Source organism: Schistocerca gregaria, chromosome 2 (assembly GCF_023897955.1).
Source record: "Schistocerca gregaria isolate iqSchGreg1 chromosome 2, iqSchGreg1.2, whole genome shotgun sequence".
Taxonomy (NCBI): domain Eukaryota; kingdom Metazoa; phylum Arthropoda; class Insecta; order Orthoptera; family Acrididae; genus Schistocerca; species Schistocerca gregaria.
In genome coordinates, this window is record NC_064921.1 from 298,029,635 (window position 1) to 298,050,708 (window position 21,074).

A 21,074-nucleotide genomic window follows, 5' to 3' on the forward strand; every position below is an offset into this window, starting at 1 on the left:
AACACTTCTAAATCTGCAGATATCAGTCGATTATGGAGTTCTTCTCACGTTCGGCGCAGCATGTCCATATCTGTTCCTTCAAAACCGCTATTGATGCGAGCTCGCAGCTCTGGTAGTTTTGTTGGTAGAGGAGGTGTGACAATTGTACACTACTGGCCATTAATATTGCTACACCAAGAAGAAATGCATATGATAAACGGGTATTCATTGGAGAAATCTACTATTCTAGAACTGATATGTGATTTGGGTGCATAGATCCTGAAAAATCAGTTCCCAGAACAACCACCTCTGACCGTAATAACGGCCTTGATACGCCTGGACATTGAGTCAAACACAGCTTGGATGGCGTGTACAGGTACAGCTGCCCATGCAACTTTAACACGATACCACAGTTCATCAAGAGTAGTGACTGGCGTATTGTGATGAGCCAGTTGCTCGCTCACCACTGACCAGACGTTTTCAATTGGTGAGAGATGTGCTGGCCAGGGCAGCAGTCGAGCATTTTCTGTATCCAGAACGGCCGGTACAGGACCTGCAACATGCCTTCTTGCGTTATCCTGCTGAAATGTAGGGTTTCGCAAGGGTCGAATGAAAGGTAGAGCCACGAGTCGTAACACATCTGAAATGTAACGTCCACAGTTCAAAATGCCGTCTATGCGAACAAGAGGTGACCGAGAGATGTAACCAATGGCACACCATACCAGCACGCCGGGTGTTATGCCAGTATGGCGATGACGAAAACACGCTTTCAATGTGCGTTCACCACGATGTCACCAAACACGGATGCGACCATCATGATGCTGTAAACAGAAACTGGATTCATCCGAAAAAAATGACCTTTGGCCACTCGTGCACCCAGGTTCTTCGTCGAGTACACCGTCGCAGGCGCTACTGTCTGTGATGCAGCGTCAACGGTAACCGCAGCCATGGTCTCCGAGCTGATAGTCCATGCCGCTGCAAACGTCGTCGATAGGTTCCTGCAGATGGTTTTTGTCTTGCAAACGTCCCCATCTGTTGACTCACGGATCGAGACGTGGCTACACGACCCGTTACAGCCATGCGGATAAGATGCCTGTCATCTCGACTGCTAGTGACACGAGGCCGTTGGGATCCAGCCCGGCGTTCCGTTATTGCTCTCCTGAACCCACCGATGCCATATTCTGCTAACAGTCATTGGATCTCGACCAATGCGAGCAGCAATATCGCGATATGATAAACCGCAATCGCGATAGGCTACAATCCGAGCTTTATGAAAGTTGGAAACGTGATGGTACGCATTTCTCCTCCTTACACGAGGGATCACAACAACGTTTCACCAGGCAACGCCTGTCAACTGCTGTTTGTGTATGAGAAATCGGTTGGAAACTTTCCTCATGTCAACAGCGGCGCCAGCCTTGTGTTAATGCTCTGAAAAGTTAATCATTTCCATATCACAGCATCTTCTGCCTGTTGGTTAAATTTCGCATCTGTAGCACGCCATAATCGTGGTGTTGCAATTTTAATGGCCAGTAGTGTATCTTTCATGTAACCTCACACAAAGAAAACACTTGAGTGGGTTAGGTCGGGATAGCTTAGAGCCAATGACATGAATGTCTGATTATGAGCTCCACCACGGCCAATCCATCTGTTTCTCAAATTCCTATTTAAGAATTCACGAACTTTATGAAACTGCGGTGTATCAGTGTGTAGATGAAGTCCGAACAGTTGGTCTCCAGTTTTGGCATGAGCCAATTTTCCAACATGTCCAGATACACGTGACCTGTAGCCAATGGTCTTTTGGTAGAAGAAAAATAGACTGTAAACTTTGAATCGTTGGATTGAACAGAACACATTAATTCTTGGTGAATGTACTGCAAGTAAGTGTGCTTATTCTCTGTCGCTCCGATGTACACGATGTGCCTGTTCGCTACGCCACTCACAAAATATGTTACCTTATCAATGAAGTCGGGTCTCTCACAAAACGCATCCTCTTCCATAAGCTGTAGCAACTGTGCCGAAATTCAAAGTGTTTCACTTCGTCTTTATGAGTCAAGCTCTTGTACCAAGAGCTAGGGCTTCAGCCTCAGTCCATTTCTTAAACCTGTGCTGCACATGTCCACTGCAGCGGACAAGTGTTAATGTCACTTATCTGGCGTTTTCAGTCAGTCATGAGGCTGCAAATTCATGGAGGGCACATGAGCGGTAGAGAGTGTCCACTGGAGTGGACTGCGTGGATTTTCAGTCTCAAGAATGATTGGAAACGTCAAAGAAGCGATATTTACAGATGTCCACTTCTTTGGACGTCTGTTAATGTCCCTTATGGAATTTTTATGCAGTGGACATGTGAAGTACAGGGTTATCTTCCAAATGGTCGATTGTGATATGTCCAGTTCTATGCTTGCTCTGTTCGTCGACTTCACTAACTGCGGGCCGTCTCGTTGATTTTCCTTTGCCGAGGCGTCCTACACATACCACCGCCGCATGGAATTGGCAGTTGGTGAATCTTTGCGACCGGCTGCGGTGGTCTAGCGGTTCTAGGCGCTCAGTCCGGAACCACGCGACTGCTACGGTCGCAGGTTCGAATCCTGCCTCGGGCATGGATGTGTGTGGTGTCCTTAGGTTAGTTAGGTTTAAGTAGTTCTAAGTTCTAGGGGACTTATAACCACAGCAGTTGAGTCCCATAGTGCTCAGAGCACTCTTTGCTCAAATTCGTTCTGAAGTATCATTGTACTTGTTACGGCAAACTGATGTGAATGCATTTCAAGGATAACATACGGTCTTTCAGCGTCTGTCGCCATGTTGCCTATCTGCTCACTGTTTCCTCCTCGCGGCAGACGTTAAAATTGCGGCTACAAGCGTGCTAAATGTTTTCCCATTTGAGTGTTGAGTTTGTGGCAATATGCAATATGTCAATTAATGTAGCTACAGTGAACTTATGAAATCGCTTCAGTTACTTAAAATAACCCTGTCTTTTTTTTTAACCATTAGGTCCATCCAAATGTTATAGACGCCTTTTACAGGAAATATTCGAATGCCAAAAAGTTTGACAATAACGAGATTAATCGCCCGTTTCCGAAAATGCGCATCAGTTGCAGACAAGAAGATAACCGAGGAATTGACCGTTTCGACGGATAGCAACCTGGCTAAGGTGAGGGCTGTTACACTACGTTCTCATTTAAAACATCTGAGGAACCAGTGCGCCTAATCTCAGATTTTGGATGGAGTGGTCAGAAAGAGTTATAGAATTTAAAATTTCGTGCGTATCATATTCGTAGTGTGCGGGACCTACAGACGGCAGATAAAGAAAAGTGTGTTTGTTTTAGTCTCTGTTTACATGCATAGAATCACAGAATGTACGTTGATGAGATGTGATTTAACCTATGTGGATACGTGACTACAGTCGAAACACAATTAAAATCTAAATGTATTTCGTAAAACACCTGGTGCTGTCATTAAATTGGCATGGGAACTGATGTCAAAGTTGTGGAATACAGGGATCTACTGTTTATGAAACTAGAGCCAACAATGTTGCGGACCAATTCATCGTCATACAGTTCATTTCGCTTCTTGAGGCAGATGAACGATGTCAGTAATAGGAGATAGTTGCCGCACGTAAAAAAATTATTTATCAGCAACAGTTCATGGTGATCGAATCATCTCTAAAGGATTATGATCCTCACGTCCGCCCTATTTAACGTCTCCTGGCTTCTTCCTATGGGACTACCTTAAGAGAAGGGTAATTTTCGAACTCCTAGTATCGAAGTGAAACAGAATGCAGCACAGCAGGTAGGGAAGCACGCGACAGCTGTCTTTACATATAGCTTGCATCTATATTTCTGAGAACTTTAAATACCTTTCACTATGTTGATAGTCCAACGCTTTTTCTCGATGAACAGATCCTTCGTAAGTATCTTAACTTTTTATGATTGTACTTAGGTCTTGCGTCACTTGTCAAGTACGCCAGGACTGCCTCTCTCATGCCTTCACTTTTCTTAAAACGAAAATTTTCATGTATCAGATACTTAACTAACTTTAGTGTATTATGCTCGTCACCAAAATCGCTGGATTTGCTGTTAAGCTGATTATGTGAGCCGGCCGCGGTGGTCTCGCGGTTCTAGGCGCGCAGTCCGGAACCGTGGGAATGCTACGGTCGCGGGTTCGAATCCTGCCTAGGGCATGGATGTGTGTGATGTCCTTAGGTTAGTTAGGTTTAAGTAGTTCTAAGTTCTAGGGGACTGATGACCACAGCAGTTGAGTCCCATAGTGCTCAGAGCCATTTGAACCATTTTGATTATGTGATAGTTTTTGCTTTTATCCGTCTTTTCTACCAGGATTATAAGAATGAAATTCTTCCACAAGTCCTGCAATTTGTTTCCAGTCTGACAGCTGGTTGGTTGTCTCTCAGCCTATTTATGTTTGAAATTCTGAAGAACGTTAGTGACTCTTTCTGTGTCACTTGATCACACATCTTCATTCTCTAATACTATATCCCCTATGTCTACCAAACTGACGCACTTCGCTTCTGTCACGTTGTCAGGCGAGTTCTCCCACCAGGCAGAAGCCCCTGAGTGATCATATGTATGAGCGTACCGGAATCATTAAATACAAGATAATTCTACGTAACCACTGTGCTGCACAGTGGAAGTCAGTGGCCGTAGGCGAAAGACCGTCATCATCCAGTCAGAGTATCGCCCAGATTGCCTTGCCTCTTCATAGAGGCTTTGTTCACATACAACACTCAAGAAAGGTATCTGTCTGGCTGGAACAAAGTTCCCAATTGAACGCTGTTGGAAGTACACGGTGGGAAAAATGAAACTGGCCCCTAAAGTATTTACACTGAAGAGCAAAAGAGACTGGTGCACCTGCCTACTATCGTGTAGGGTCCGGTGAGCACGCAGAAGTGCCGCAACACGACGAGGCATGGAGACAACTGACACCACGAATCTTGCAAGGCTGTCCATAAATCCGTAACGGTACGATGGGATAGAGATTTTTTCTGAACAGCACGTGGCAAGGCCTCCCAGATACGCTCAGTAATGTTCATGTCTGGGGAGTTTGGTGGGCAGCGAAAGTGTTTAAACTCAGTAGAATATTCCGGGAAGTGTGGGGTGTCGAATTGTATGGTGGAATTCCCCAGGTCCGTCGAAGTACACAGTGGACATGAATGGATGTAGGTGATCAGACGTGTCATCTGTCAGATGCGTATCTATCGGAGGTCCCATATTTCTACAACTGCACACGGCACACACCATTACACAGCCGCTATCAGCTTGAACAATCCCCTGCGACATGCAGGGTCCATGCATTCATGAGTTTGTCTCCATACACGTTCACGTTCATCCACTCGATATAATCTGAGACTCCCCGACCAGATATAATGTTTCCCATCATCAACAGTCAAATGTCGTTGTTGACGGGCTCAGGCGAGGCTTGTAGCTTCGTGTCGTGCAGTCGTCAAGGGCACAGGAATGGGCTTTCGGCTCCGGAAGCCCATATCGATTATGTTTGGTTGAATGGTTCGCACGCTGACACATGTTGATGGCACAGCACTGAAATCTGCAGCAATTTGCGGAAGGGTTGCACTTCTCTCACGTTGAACGATTCTCTTCAGTCGCCGTTGGTTCCGTTTTTGCAGGATCTTTCTCCTGATGCAGCGATGTCGGAGATTTGATGTTTTAGCGGGTTCCTCATATTCACGATACACTCGTGAAATAATCATACGGCAAAGTCCCCACATCATCGCCATCTCGTGCGCCGACTGCAACACGATGTTCAAACTCACTTAAATCTTGATAACCTCCCATTGCAGGAGCGGTAACCGATCTAACAACTGCGCCAGACACTTGTTTTGTACAGGCGTTGCCGCCGACTAAAGCGCCGTATTCTGCCTGTTTGCATACCTCTGCATTAGAATATGCTTGCCGATACCAGTTTCTTTGGCACTTCAGCGTATAAGACTGACCCTTGTTAATGAATAGGATAACTGCTCGTCATGGAAAATGGTGAACCCCTGATTCCGATGCTTGTGGAAAACGTATCCAGAAACATGATGTACAACAGTTAAAGAGGAGAAGTGCTTTGGAAAACGATCTAGCGAAATCTCATATACAAAACATAGTGGCAAAGTAGTAGGAAACTGGCTCCGTAACGAATATAAACCGTGAATGGTTGAAAAGATTTGAAAAACGAGAAAAGATTCCTCGAGTCGTATTATTTCTAATCAACTTTTATTTTGCCTACTCTGTATATAAATAAATTTTCATTCCAGTGGATAAGTTTGCCGTATCTCTCGGTCATTTGTAAGAAATTGTCCTCACTTCATTAAAGTAGAAATTTTTTTATGAAATAAAGAAAGACTGGCTGTGGGAGAACAGTGTCCGCTGACTGACCAATTTTAGTGCCTTTCTGCAGACCAGGCAGAAAGACTTCCGAAGTAGCGGGCTCTTTCACTTGTTTTCCAAGCTCCGTAAGTTAAAGACCTAGTCATGGTGACGGCTGGATTGTACTATTACCATACGAAATTACTTTTAAATTTTACTAATAATCTACCTATAATGGCATCTATACCCGAGATGCTCGCATAGAATGATGCATAGTTTAAATTGCAGTGGAATGATTAAAGCACAATGCAGTGATGCAACTTGTAGTAAATATTTTTGTGATGTGACATATGTGGCCTTAGATACTGAAATGCTATAGCAAAAATGATGTAGCCACCCCACATATTACTCTGTCCTAGTGTGCATACTTTTCGAGTCTTCTCTGTTTTAATCTCTTCGTTGAAAATGCATATTTCTACTTCGATGAGGAACATAGGACAACATAGCGATTTTTTTAAAAAATATTTAAGAGCTGTATGCTTTCCGGAATCACCCTCTATTTTCTAAACATCCCATAAAATCGATATTATTTACTAACAGTAGTCCAATAAAGAAAATGGCAAAATGCAGCTATTCACGAAGTCCAGTAACACAACTGTAATTCAAAGCGTTGTCCCACAAAACGTAGGAAGAGGGTGGATTCAATTGAAAACTTCAATGATTATGGTTAGAATATTCTTGTTGCAATAAAGGAAAAGAAGTTTGATATCAATGACCCAACAAAAATCATGCGTGATTGCAAAATACATAGATGTAAAGCAGAGCTGCTTTTTTCCCCCATCTGTAATGCAGTAAATTAACATGACGCACTGTACGGAGAGGAGTTTCCCAACCGTTAAATCTGCTCAGCGCAGAAGAGAGAAACACACCGCATTGGTCAGGATTCAGCGGGAAATCCCCTGCGCAGCGAGCAGCGGACGCCTCAGGGGTGGGGTAGATAAACTGTCTATCCCCTCTGAGAGATTCACGTGAGTCATTTCCGAACTCATTGAAGTTTGACGATAAACATCACCCATACAATCCCCAAAATATCTCAAGACGTTCCTGACATATTACACATGACCTGTTAGATGATACACTCGGTTTTATATAAATTCATCTTTATATGCGTTTTGCGTATTTTGTGTGTGGCTAGGCATCTATGAGTGCAGACCGTATCAATAAAGTATCTTTGGAATTGTGAGAGGTTCGTAGTTAAGACTGAAGAAAAGTTAATTTCGCCTAGCTATAATCCACTTCTAAATCGTCAGTCTTTTCAGATATTTATTGACTGATTATCTCAACTGCCTGGTCATTGCATGCAACAGCTTTTGGTACAACATTGCACTTCATTCATTTGTAAACAGATTAGCTTGAAGAGCAGCGTATAGTCCATATGAATCATATTCAGTCCAGTTATAATGTGAACAGGTGTCGTATGGACAGACGGAAACCTTGAATAATAGTCTGAAACTCATTTATTTTCACTTTATTTTATATTACTTCATCAATTGACATTAGTTTCAGCTTCGTATCTGAAGGTTACAAATAATAGCGTAAAATATCATGCTTACTAGACACCGAACAGATGAACAAAATATCCATTTCCTTCTTTGGAACGCACAAATTTCATCTTACCCTGTACTCCGTTCATCGAAGTTTAACTGTACTGTAACAATTGTAAGTTCAACGTTTGGTCGCCGACCGCAATATGCTTTCATGGATTATCATGACGTCACCAAAAATAATCCGTATCTAAGTATTATTTAGTCTGTTGTGATTTTAGAGCGACTGATACAGTGAGGTACACAAAGACATTGATTGTCTTCAGTGATTTTGCTGATCTTTTGATCACAGAGAATACCGGCCCACGCGTTATCACTGAATCGTTTTGATGAGCACGAGGTACAATATTTGGTGGATTCACATTTGCCCAAAACTGCAAATTGTGGCTATTGAAACAGCGTTCATGAGTAAACAAAGCCTCGTCGATGTACAGGACCTCTGTAGGAAATAAAGGATATGCGGGAGTCAGTTACAAAAACTATTGTGCTAACTGCACGACTTGGGAAAAATCTTCAGATACTACAGCTGCCATGTGCTGAAAATGGACAGGATGAAGCTGCTGATCATGTAACACATTCTACACAATGCTGTGGTTAGCGCCTTGGGTGAGTTCACTACTCCTGCATTTATGGGTGGAGTCTCTTGGGGGATGTCGCAGAGTCTCTTCTTCCATTTAGGGAGTTCACACCGGTAGATTCCGATGTGCATCAAGCATACTTGTAAGGAAAGTGCTTATTTCACGTAGCAGACGATGCAGAGATCCGAATGTATGGTGTTGTGGAACCCATCGTTGGGAAACCGCTATCGATACACTTTCACTGCAGCTCGTCCATTTCCATTCACAGACACGCATGCCAGATGCATGTCAGCCGTTTCAACCTACCGTGTTCACTCTTGTCGAAAGGTGGTAATGACTGCGACTGTGTCGGTGTGTTTACAAGAAATTCTCCGTCACAACGCGGTGATGTTTGCGAATGAATCAGTGTATCTACAAGCACACCTCATAGGCAATCGTCTGTACACAGAACAGTTCTGAATGTCGGTACACATTCCCCGTCAGCGATAGCGATACAACAGGTTCCGTCAGCGCCACAAACAAAGTATCCCCTAATGTTACAAGCTGACCTCAGAAACCATGTCTTCTTTACCGAAATACGTTATGGTGTTCTCTACAGCCCCCCCCCCCCCCCCCCCCCCCCCGCAACGGTACCAATTTACCAATTTGAGCGAATAGTTTCGGAAAACACTGTATTTCTACACACCCACCATTCAACCAATTCTTATTGATAGACACGTAGGACAAAAACTGCGAAATGTGCTTCAGGATTTCTTACAGTTTTCTTCGCTACAATTTTTCACTGTACACCGCAGGTACTGCTGATACAAGCCTCGTGAGCTTCCGTTAAGTAAACTATATTTTTATTTAATGAAGCGCTTTAAGCGATACTCTACAGCTCCAACGCGTTTACAATGGTCGGGAACCTTATGCTCTCGAAGAGACGTAATTGCAAGTTTCTTAGCTACAAATTTCACAATTTCGAAGCTCGATAACAATTCGTATTGCAGTAACTTCATGCTACAGTTTCCAGTTTGATCTTCGTAACACTGCGGTGAATGCTGGGGCCAACATTTTCCTTTCGGTCAGATAAGCGCCATTGATACTTGTTGTAATGACATTTTGAACCTATTTACTAACAGTTTATTAACAGTAGTGCTTATCTTATGATTCTACTTCGGATACAGGTGTTCTGGCGTAGCAGTCGAGCATCACTCTTTGCTCCCGTGAAAGAAAGAAATCTTTTACGCACAACCGCTTCTTACCTACACAAATAACAACTTTTCTTTCATTTCACACTTCATATTTTTTAGTAAGTCTGATTATATTTGTATGGGTCTCGTTGGATAACATTAGAAAAAACATCACTTACTCGTAGTACCTTTAACTACACTGGTACGACCGTGATGTGAATGTGTTCCTATGAAATTATTTGTAGTCCGATGGAACACATAGACAGTGGAGTTTTTGACATCATGTTACCACTTCAATTTGAGTTTCATATTTGAACACCGCTTTCTCTGAAATTTGTGCTAGATGAGGTAACGCAGCCAGTACCCGCATGCAACGTAAATAAATGATGGCATGGCCATCATTGATAGAACGGCACGTTATCTTTATGACGTTTGTGACAGCAAAACGAACTACTAAATCGTCTAATACGAAGAGGACACCTGCAAGTTCCTATCGACCAATGTGACTACAAGGTGAATCACTTTCAGTTCAAGAATAATGAAAACAGTTCAAGAAGGGAACTGTTCCATCCGTCATGCCGAAACCTGCCTTGAAATTTTTATAGTGGAAGAATACACCGAATGAAACATAATGTCTAAATTTAAGCTGCTACGACTCATTGAAAGCATTTTTAAAAATATATTGAAAATTGCTATATTCTTAGCTCGTTAGGTGCCGTAGCCGTGGCAGACAGCGCATGTGCAAATGGGAGAGTCTATAGCCTTGGTTGACGGCAAACTGCTAAACAGATAACACGGCACGACACTACCGTAATTTCTGAAACGAATTTCCATTTCCGATGATAGTTTTTCTGCCACAGTTGTTCGCAGTTACTATTTGCTTGAATTTTCAACTCATTCAGTATCCATATTAATTATCAGTTGCCCATGCAGTATAACTAAATGTTAACAATGGGGATAAAGCTGAATTACTTTTCTTTGTGTTTTCTTCGTATATAGTAGTTAATAGCATTTCTCTTTGTGCAGGCTCCAGAGTTTCACAGTAATGTGAAATCCAGTTATTGTTTTCAACCTTGCAAAGATGAAATATGAAGAAGGTGGTATGCAATCGAAATCGCCTTTTTCTCTTGAGGGCCTATATATGTGTCAGTCATTAGTTAATTTTTTCGTTAAAAATTGTGGAAACAATGGCAGAAACGATATATAACTGACAATTCCATGGACTGTTGTTCTAAAGATGATTGTGGCGCTAGTTAGAATCCAGAGCAAAAACACAGTATCTTGCTAGCCCGAAGAAAACACGTATTGTCAAAGGAAAAGATGCGATTTTTTTGGTTAAACAAAGGAGGGGCAAAACACTTACAGTTCAGCAGTGTGCAAAGACGATTCCGTTTTATAAAACCTGAACGTGAATCGTATGAATGGAACAAAGATCTACACGAAGTACGAAATACGTGCCAAAACGAAGCTCTCAAAATTATGAAGAAAAACTATTCCGAAGATATATAGCTGTTGGTACGAGGCAGTGCAGCATTGACGAGGGAGTTCTATGTGATTTGGTCTTCTGCACAGCAAGTGAGATAAACATTACTGATTTCCATGTTTCTTCGATCTCGTTAAACAGATTCAGCGAATTATACGGAAAAAGAAGTTGGAAAAGTACGAAGTTTAATTCAAGTAAACTTCCAGAACAGGTCTGAACAACAGGTAATACCTTAGGGAAAATCATACCTAATGTAAAGACCAACATCTTGGTATCACCTAAACTTCTGTGTCTAAATCCACTCAGGTATCGAGCAAGAACTGTTTGCAAACCGCACTTTATCATTTTGAGCGAAAGAAACACAAATTCGCTTGTGCAGTCGATTAACATTCGTATACAAGTCCAAACCGAACTAGATAAATGTTTTCATGTGAACGAAGAATTATCATCGTTGGATTTTTAATTTTAAGAGGTTTTTTTTTCAGAATGCAATTATGAAAAATTGTACCAAACCAGTACAGAACACAGTTATTCTTCTGCCAGAGAAAATTATAAAATATCGTACACCAATTTTCGACATAACATTTGAAGTTCCCTTTGATATATCACATAGCAATTTTTTCCACATTTTACGACGTTTTCTGGTACACATACTTTCCACCAAATACAAATTACGTACGTAGCAGCAAAATAACTGAGGTTCAGTAACGATTCAAAGTCTATGATGTATAAGAAAAGACAGTTATTTCATTCTTGGAATGGAGAAGATGGTGATTCGATCCGATTTTCCAGAAGTAAATCTCCTGCTCCACTATAAACACACCCGCCCCATCTGATCGCTTACAGCCGTCTATATTATCATCCCATGGCTCGTCGTATTTTTCCCCAAATTACGACAGCCTCTCGCTACATGCTCACACTATACAGATGTGAGATACAGACTTGCAAGGGCTAAAACCTGCATGTTACTGTAGTAGGACGTATCCATCCCATTAACCATGGAAAGGTCAACTGTCTGGGTACGTGTATTGAAATGCTGGAGGAGAGACTATGTCTGATAAAGCACTAATTCGTTCAAAAGCAACCTCTGCGTTGAGGATACCTTTAGTTTACACTGTTACGCAAGAATAATATGCACAATACCAATTTGCAGTACCTAGTGATTTCCATAATCTCGCTGTTACTTTACAAGCACCCCGACCCTGTTTCAGGATAGCTCAATTACAGTTCCGATACAAAGCACCTCCGTGACTGCAGCTAGTAAGCAAACCGATATTGCGTGATACACACCCAGAGCGCCCAGCTGGACTAGAGGCGCGTTTTCTGCAAACGTAGCGTAGCCGTGCAGCGACTGCGTGCACGCACTGCTAAAACGGCCGCGTGTAGAGCGTGAGCTATCGTAAATTTCGCAATATCAGCCAATGCATCGAACCGCGAGCCGGGATTATTGTGTTCTCGCACGCTAGTCTTCTTTCCCGACCGCGGATGTATTCTTAGCTCTCCGCGGGGCTTTCCGCGATATAAGCGCCGAGGGATTCCCGTTTTTATGGCTGGCTGCCTGACGTATCGAGTTTCCTGAGTGAGCAGGCGGGGAGGGAGAGAGAACTGCCTTGTTAAGGGGCGACAGTCGCTGACGTCGCTATCTTATCTGGCGACGCTTGCCGTTATTACTACGCTCTGTCGCTTATTACGATCTATTCGAGCGTTCGGCTCCTTCGAAATTTTCTGCCCTCATCAAAGGCTAACTCGGCGGCAATTTGCCGATGCGGGACTGTCCTGTGACCTGCTGCCTCCAAGTCTTCCGCTCTTTTAAGGATCCGATTACTGAAAAGAGGAGAAGCTCGGAGAGTTACCAGTTGTCAATAAACGTGACTCTGTATCGAATATCAGCAGGGCTCCTTTTTGGACCAACCAGTTATAAAAAAACTTTAGCACGTGTCTGGTTGAAATATTAGTAACCCTGCAAAATATTAATGGCTTTTCTAATTTTTTGTGTGTAACTAATTTTTGAGTCGTATTTGAATTTTTTTTTTTTTTTTTTTTTTTTGCATTATAGTTAGTTATGATACAGACACGAAGAGGTGGTGACGCAACTACATAGAACCGAAGATACTGCAGGCAGCTCGAAACTAGTTGTACTGTAAAAATGTGCAATTGAGCCTCAATAATAAATGGTCGTATATACACTTTTATTGGGTCCTGGGACAACAGTCGATGAATATATATGTGAAGCAATGGACAATATCGTCAGCTATCTGCCCTGATTTTGTGATATTCAGCCCAAAGACTGGTTTGATGCAGTTCTCCATGGAACTCTACTGCACTTATACCTTCAATCATATTTTGATAATTATCTCAGGGAGATCATATGTAAAATCGATCTTCACCCTCACAGCAAATTTATCAACAGGATTTCGATGGACATAACACAATTTTGAAAGAAATGTATATTTATAGAACTGTATGTTTCTTTTCTACCGGGTTCTGTTATTACAACCATCTTCGCAGGAGAAAAACAGTTACATCAATGTATCAAAAATAAGTTTCTGTCAAATGTGACCCAAACAAAAATGCATGTGGCTGGATCATATTTGACGAAAATGTATTTCTGAGACATTGAGGTATTTTCTCCTATGATACGGACTGTAGCCGCGTGGTCTGAGGCACCTTGCTACTGTTCGCGCGGCTTCCCCCGTCGGACGTTCGAGTCCTCCCACGAGCTTTGTTAAGTGTGTGTTGTCCTTAGCATAACTTAGTTTAAGTTAAGATTAAGTAGTGTAAGCCTAGGGACCGATGACCTCAGCAATTTAATCCCATCGGAACTTACCACCACCACCACCAGAAAGGGTTGTAATAACTGAAAAGATGATGGCACAAATATGCTTTTTTCGATGTATTTAACATCGGTAGACAAGTACCTACGAAAAACTTTACGAAAAACATGTATCTAGAACTTCCGTAGAGGACCAAACAGAGTGCACAAACTAGCGTAACAGAATATATAAATGAATGGAACCAAGCTGTGGAACGAGGGTACCAGATTATACCATAGTTACAGTAATCGGTGCTTTACTGCTAACTAGGTGCAGAACCCGGCGTTTCTCGTCATGGTTAATGTCTGCAACACAAAGTGACTGATTCTGTGCCTCTCATAGCGAATGCAAGATACATGGAAAACTGTAATCACTTTAAATCGAAGGACATACTTGAAGTACTGGGTGCTAACGAAATGGGCAGAATGAATACATCTACACATGTGTGAAAAGATGATTAGTTGCTTCATCTGTTGCTACATTTTACGACAAGTATCTCATTGTGTTCCTGGAGAAATCGTCTTCTGCTGTTTCAGCTCAGTTTCTACATTTTCAGATAGGGTTGTGTTTGACTACGCCTCGAACTGTTCGAACAATTTACGTCACAGTTCGTCAAATCTCAGATTCTGTTCGATCTTTCGATCGGCCCGCGAACTAGTGACATTTTTGGTGCTATATCCATGGTCTGCCTTAGTACTTGTATGGACTGCGGATTTTAATAATAAAAAGAACTGTGAAATACCGATTAAAATATCGTCTTGCTTATATTTCATACGTGATAACGGTAACTAATCAATACATAAGAGTTTGCAACCATGTTTCTATCAGATTCTCGAGTTTTTGCTCCTGCTGCTAACAAACGACGTGTTACGGTACTCTCTCCGCGACTGGTATTGCCGCTGTAATTTATTCTCGCGATAGGAACTACAGTCAGTTTACCACGATATATTTAATTTACTAGGCATTTAACTTTCCATTAATTTTCTTCATTGATTCATCTGAAAGTAGAAATTTGAAGTAAATCCGTCAAGTACTTTTCAAGATGAGACGTAACAACATTTCTCATATATATACATTGTGTGTTAAGAAAATACGTAGCCTATGTCCGCCCGAATGTTAACAAGGGACCGTGCAGGAATTAGAAGTAAATCGGCCAATAACTCTCAGAGGTAACAAACTTTCCCCTTGATACACGGTGACAATTATTGATCTGTATATAATAAAATCGTCATAACTTCCGAACGGTTTGTGTGAGGACGTTCAAACTGCAAGGCAGGCCGCGGTGCATGAGAGGGAATTAGTATGCCTGTATGGTTTGGTTTAGCGACGAAGCCCACTTTCATTTCGACGGGTTCGTCAAAAAGCAAAACGGGTCCATTTGCGGGACTGAGATCCGCATTTTGCAATCGAGAAGTCTCTTCACCCTCAACGGGTGACAGTGTGGTGCACAGTGTCCAGTCACGGAGTAATCGGTGTGATATTCCTTGATGGCACAGTGACTACAGAGTCATACTTGAAGGTTTCAGAAGATGGTTTCATCCTCATTATTCAAAGTGACCGTAATTTCGACAACATGAGGTCCGTGCATGACAGATCTCAGCCTCATGGAAGCAGGAGAATGTTTGATGTCCTAGAGGAGTATTCTGGGAATCGCATCCTGGCACTGTGGTACCCGGAGGCCACTGGCAAGGAACTCTATTGGCTGTCTTATTTTCCGGGTCTGAACACATGTGACTTCTTTTTGTTAGGTTATATTGAATACAAGGTCATCAACAGCATCTCTGTTGCAACACTTCAGCGGGTCATGCAGAATTTAGCTATTCGTCTGCACCACATCATCACTAATGATCACATGCATATAGAACATGTCACAAACTAATACCGAATATCTATAGTGACGTTTACATGCTGAATACAGAGTACGCCATAGTTTGTAACTAATTTACGTTTTTCTTTTTTTTCACATAGTTTAATACACTCCTGGAAATAGAAATAAGAACACCGTGAATTCATTGTCCCAGGAAGGGGAAACTTTATTGACACATTCCTGGGGTCAGATACATCACATGATCACACTGACAGAACCACAGGCACATAGACACAGGCAACAGAGCATGCACAATGTCCGCACTAGTACAGTGTATATCCACCTTTCGCAGCAATGCAGGCTGCTATTCTCCCATGGAGACGATCGTAGAGATGTTGGATGTAGTCCGGTGGAACGGCTTGCCATGCCATTTCCACATGGCGCCTCAGTTGGACCAGCGTTCGTGCAGACCGCGTGAGACGACGCTTCATCCAGTCCCAAACATGATCAATGGGGGACAGATCCGGAGATCTTGCTGGCCAGGTGTTTGACTTACACCTTCTAGAGCACGTTGGGTGGCACGGGATACATGCGGACGTGCATTGTCCTGTTGGAACAGCAAGTTCCCTTGCCGGTCTAGGAATGGTAGAACGATGGGTTCGATGACGGTTTGGATGTACCGTGCACTATTCAGTGTCCCCTCGACGATCACCAGAGGTGTACGGCCAGTGTAGGAGATCGCTCCCCACACCATGATGCCGGGTGTTGGCCCTGCGTGCCTCGGTCGTATGCAGTCCTGATTGTGGCGCTCACCTGCACGGCGCCAAACACGCATACGACCATCATTGGCACCAAGGCAGAAGCGACTCTCATCGCTGAAGACGACACGTTTCCATTCGTCCCTCCATTCACGCCTGTCGCGACACCACTGGAGGCGCGCTGCACGATGTTGGGGCGTGAGCGAAAGACGGCCTAACGGTGTGCGGGACCGTAGCCCAGCTTCATGGAGACGGCTGCGAATGGTCCTCGCTGATACCCCAGGAGCAACAGTGTCCCTAATTTGCTGGGAAGTTGCGGTGCGGTCCCCTACGGCACTGCGTAGGATCCTACGGTCTTGGCGTGCATCCGTGCGTCGCTGCGGTCCGGTCCCAGGTCGACGGGTACGTGCACCTTCCGCCGACCACTGGCGACATCATCGATGTACTGTGGAGACCTCACGCCCCACGTGTTGAGCAATTCGGCGGTACGTCCACCCGGCCTCCCGCATGCCCACTATACGCCCTCGCTCAAAGTCCGTCAACTGCACATACGGTTCACGTCCACGCTGTCGCGGCATGCTACCAGTGTTAAAGACTGCGATGGAACTCCGTATGCCACGGCAAACTGGCTGACACTGACGGCGGCGGTGCACGAATGCTGCGCAGCTTGCGCCATTCGACGGCCAACACCGCGGTTCCTGGTGTGTCCGCTGTGCCGTGCGTGTGATCATTGCTTGTACAGCCCTCTCGCAGTGTCCGGAGCAAGTATGGTGTGTCTGACACACCGGTGTCAATGTGTTCTTTTTTCCGTTTCCAGGAGTGTAATTACGTAGGCTACATTTTCAAGTCAGATTACCAAATCTTATTTAGACATTGCTCTTTCTCTTGTCTTGAAGGTACATTGTGCTAAATTTCATCAAGATTGGAATGATACTGTGGATCTCTATGGACTACAAACAAACGGACACATTTCTTCGTACATATTAAAAATGAGGACAATGCCCGAAACGTGTCGCACTTAACGGAATACTAAAGGAACATTAAGAGGCCGAGATGGAGTCATTATTTCATATTGAAATTATCTTCCGCACAGGCAGTTTAGCAGCACAGGCAGCGGCGTACTCGTCGGTAAACGGAGAGCGCATGACGTATCAGCTGGGGCGCCCGCAGGTGCGGGAGCAAGCATCGCAGCGTAGGACGGTGGCTGCAAGATCGCGCGCATTAGCATGTAAATGTGCACTGGTGCCAGTGCAGTGGACGTATGCGGGTTGCTGGCGCCAGTGGCAGCACAGATAAGCGCCGCGGATGCCAGCCTGCCGGCCTTTGGCGCTCCCTGACTCAAAGGCGGTGGCAGACGCGCGGCCAGTGTGCAATTAGTGGCGCGCTCGGCAGTATTCACCCTGGAGGCGCTCGTTGCGAAAGCAGAGCTGTTATCAGTGCCAAACCGCTGCGTCAGAAAGCTCTGCTCACTGCTACTGCGTCAGGCTTTTTCACTGGCCTCGCTGTCTGCCTCTCAGCTTTGGTCTGTGGAAACCCGGGAGAAGACAAGTCGACTTACTTAATGTGCGAAACACCTTGTCTTTGAGTTGCTATGGTTAAGTGAATCGGATCTGATCCTATCCTTGACAGAAACTGCTTGTGATCGCCTGGAAAGAAAGTAAGAATTTTCGTAAAATTTTGACTCCTCTAACTTAAAAATGTGAACTATTAGTAGGATGGAAATTGTGGGACAATAGGAGTGATTCACGCTGAAAATTTTAATGTACATTGTTCACACGTTGACCTTCTTTGTGAAGCTCAGTAAATTACAATTGCCATATACCGATCCATGTTTACAATCTCCACTGACAAACTATCTTACTTCGATGCTTGAAAAGTTAACATATCTGTCTAAAAAGTAGCCTACAATCACGTGATTTCGGACACATTTTTCTATTCTAGAAATGTGTACATCTTATAATCAAGGTTAAATCAATTTTTATAATTAACCAGTAAGTATTTTGTTCCCTGATGATGGTACATTAGTGTCTGCATTGTACTGTCCTCCAATTAGTGCTCTGAAACACCCCAATAATTATCACACCTCTAGCTTATATATTTTGTGTGTAAAGTAAACATGTCGGATAATTTACTTCTTGGGAAATTCAACTCAATGTCATATTTGACCTGTGACTCATCTCTGTTGTTCCTAATAGTCTTCAACTGCGTAATCTTCTTGGTTTTTATGGTGCTCATCTTCTGTCTTTCTTTTCTTGTTTGTCCTTGTTATTCTGGCTGCCTTTAAGGTCCAGTTTTCAGTTTCGCTCACTCTCATGGAACCGACTGCCAACAGTGGTTGCCTCATAATAAACCCAGCGTATATAATCTCCAGACCAGGCAAATCCTCCACAATTAAAACAAATATAACAACTTTCGAGACCAATAAAATAGCAACAAGTGAAACTACAGGAAAGCTTATAAGGAAAACAATGCTTGAAAGCCAAAGATATATAAGGGAAACATAAGAGCATCGCAAAACGTATCTTCTAACAGGCTCACAACCTGAAAAGCAGTTGTTTAGTGTATGTTACTCGAACAAGAATCTAATGACAACACTGACGTGTAAAAGCATGGGTGCGGCTGCATATTGGGATCTCTAAGCTGGTTATTAAACAAATTACTGATATTAGCCATCTGTGTCGAAATCACTCTGCCGGCCGGGGTGGCCGAGCGGCTCTAGGCGCTACAGTCTGGAACCGCGCTATTGCTACGGACGCAGGTTCGAATCCTGCCTCTGGCATGGATGTGTGTGATATCCTTAGGTTAGTTAGGTTTAAGTAGTCCTTAGTTCTAGGGGACTAATGACCTCAGAAGTTAAGTCTCATAGTTCTCAGAGTCATTTGAACCATTTTTTGAAACCACGCTAAACATCGATTTCAGATCAAAAACAAGCTATCCATATTTTGAAGCGGACTCACGGGGAAGTTAGCTTAAGATCAGGGCTGGTGAAATGTGCACAACGAATTAAACATGCAAAGGAAATCTCGACCGTAGTATTAAAATTTAACTTGGGAAATCACAATTTCATTGTTAAATTTAGTACAGGTGATAAGGGAATGGTTCACTAACTGAATAAGAATCAAATGCAGATTTTAAATGGTTGCTTTATTATAAAACAAGGAGAATATTAATAAAACGCAAAAATATAACTTTGAAGTGATACTTTACAATACTGAACATACAGTTTCTCCAGAAGCTACTGCGTGGCGAAGTTACAGGAGAGAGATGGATTAGCTGCTTGTTTGTTCTAACACAATACAAGTGGTTGTCTGCCCTGTTTATTGCTCACGGTGCCTGATCATGTGTTACATAAAGTTGTAAAATAGAGCCGTGGACCTGAGCGTATGCTGATGGGTCTGTACATATGCCCCCTACCCACTGACAAGTTTCTGTTATCCTAACTTCCACCGAGCGAGGTGGCGCAGTGGTAGCACACCGGACTCGCATTCGGGAGGACGACGGTTCAATCCCGCGTCCGGTCATCCAGATTTGGGTTTTCCGTGATTTCCCTAAATCGCTCCAGGCAAATGCCGGGATGGTTCCTCTGAAAGGGCACGGCCGACTTCCTTCCCCATCCTTCCCTAATCCGATGAGACCGATGACCTCGCTGTTAGGTCTCTTCCCCCAAAACAACCCAACCCCTCCTAACTTCCCTAAAATTCTGAATGCTACATTCATGCTCATATAACATTTGTCGCCACTTGAATTGACCGGTGTCGAGGTGACAGGCTGTGAACCAGCAATGAACTTGCTATGATCCGCTAGTGAAATCCGCCGTTTAACGAAATCCAGCACAGCAGATGGCGAAGTCATATGCAGTCTGCCTTGTTGCACTCCTCGTGAATGTTTTCCCTCTCTGGTGCTCCGGAATCGAATGTTCCTTCTCTCTTGCTCTAAAACTGGTTTGCCGTTACTTCCCCTCAAAGAGTTATGAGAGCCAGTGACGTGTTAAACAAATATCCTCCGTTCATTTGACGTCACAGAGCAACTGGCCAGTCGGCGCCTTCTGTTAAGTTGCTAGCCTAGCTACACAGACCGCGAGAAAGAGAGAGAGTTGGGCGAGAGATTCGGTCCTTACGATCCCAGCACTCCCAACACGCTGTATTGGATGTTTGCGGAAGAATATCTATTCACAGTCGGCAGATATAATCACACTGGCTAATTCGACACTTCACGGACGGCTAATTTTAGACCGTTTCGTTCCTCGAAACGAAGGCTGTTTCGTGGCCCCATGTTGCAATGCATAACGTTTTGCCAGCCACGATCACTAACCTGCTATATGGGCAGCAGTTCCCGGAGGCACACGCTAGGGGGTCGCTTCTAGGAAGCCACCCTGAGTCACACTGTTGGGTCCTCTTCAGCGCCCATGAATGCCGGCCGCGGTGGTCTCGCGGTTCTAGGCGCGCAGTCCGGAACCGTGCGACTGCTACGGTCGCAGGTTCGAATCCTGCCTAGGGCATGGATGTGTGTGATGTCCTTAGGTTAGTTAGGTTTAAGTAGTTCTAAGTTCTAGGGGACTAA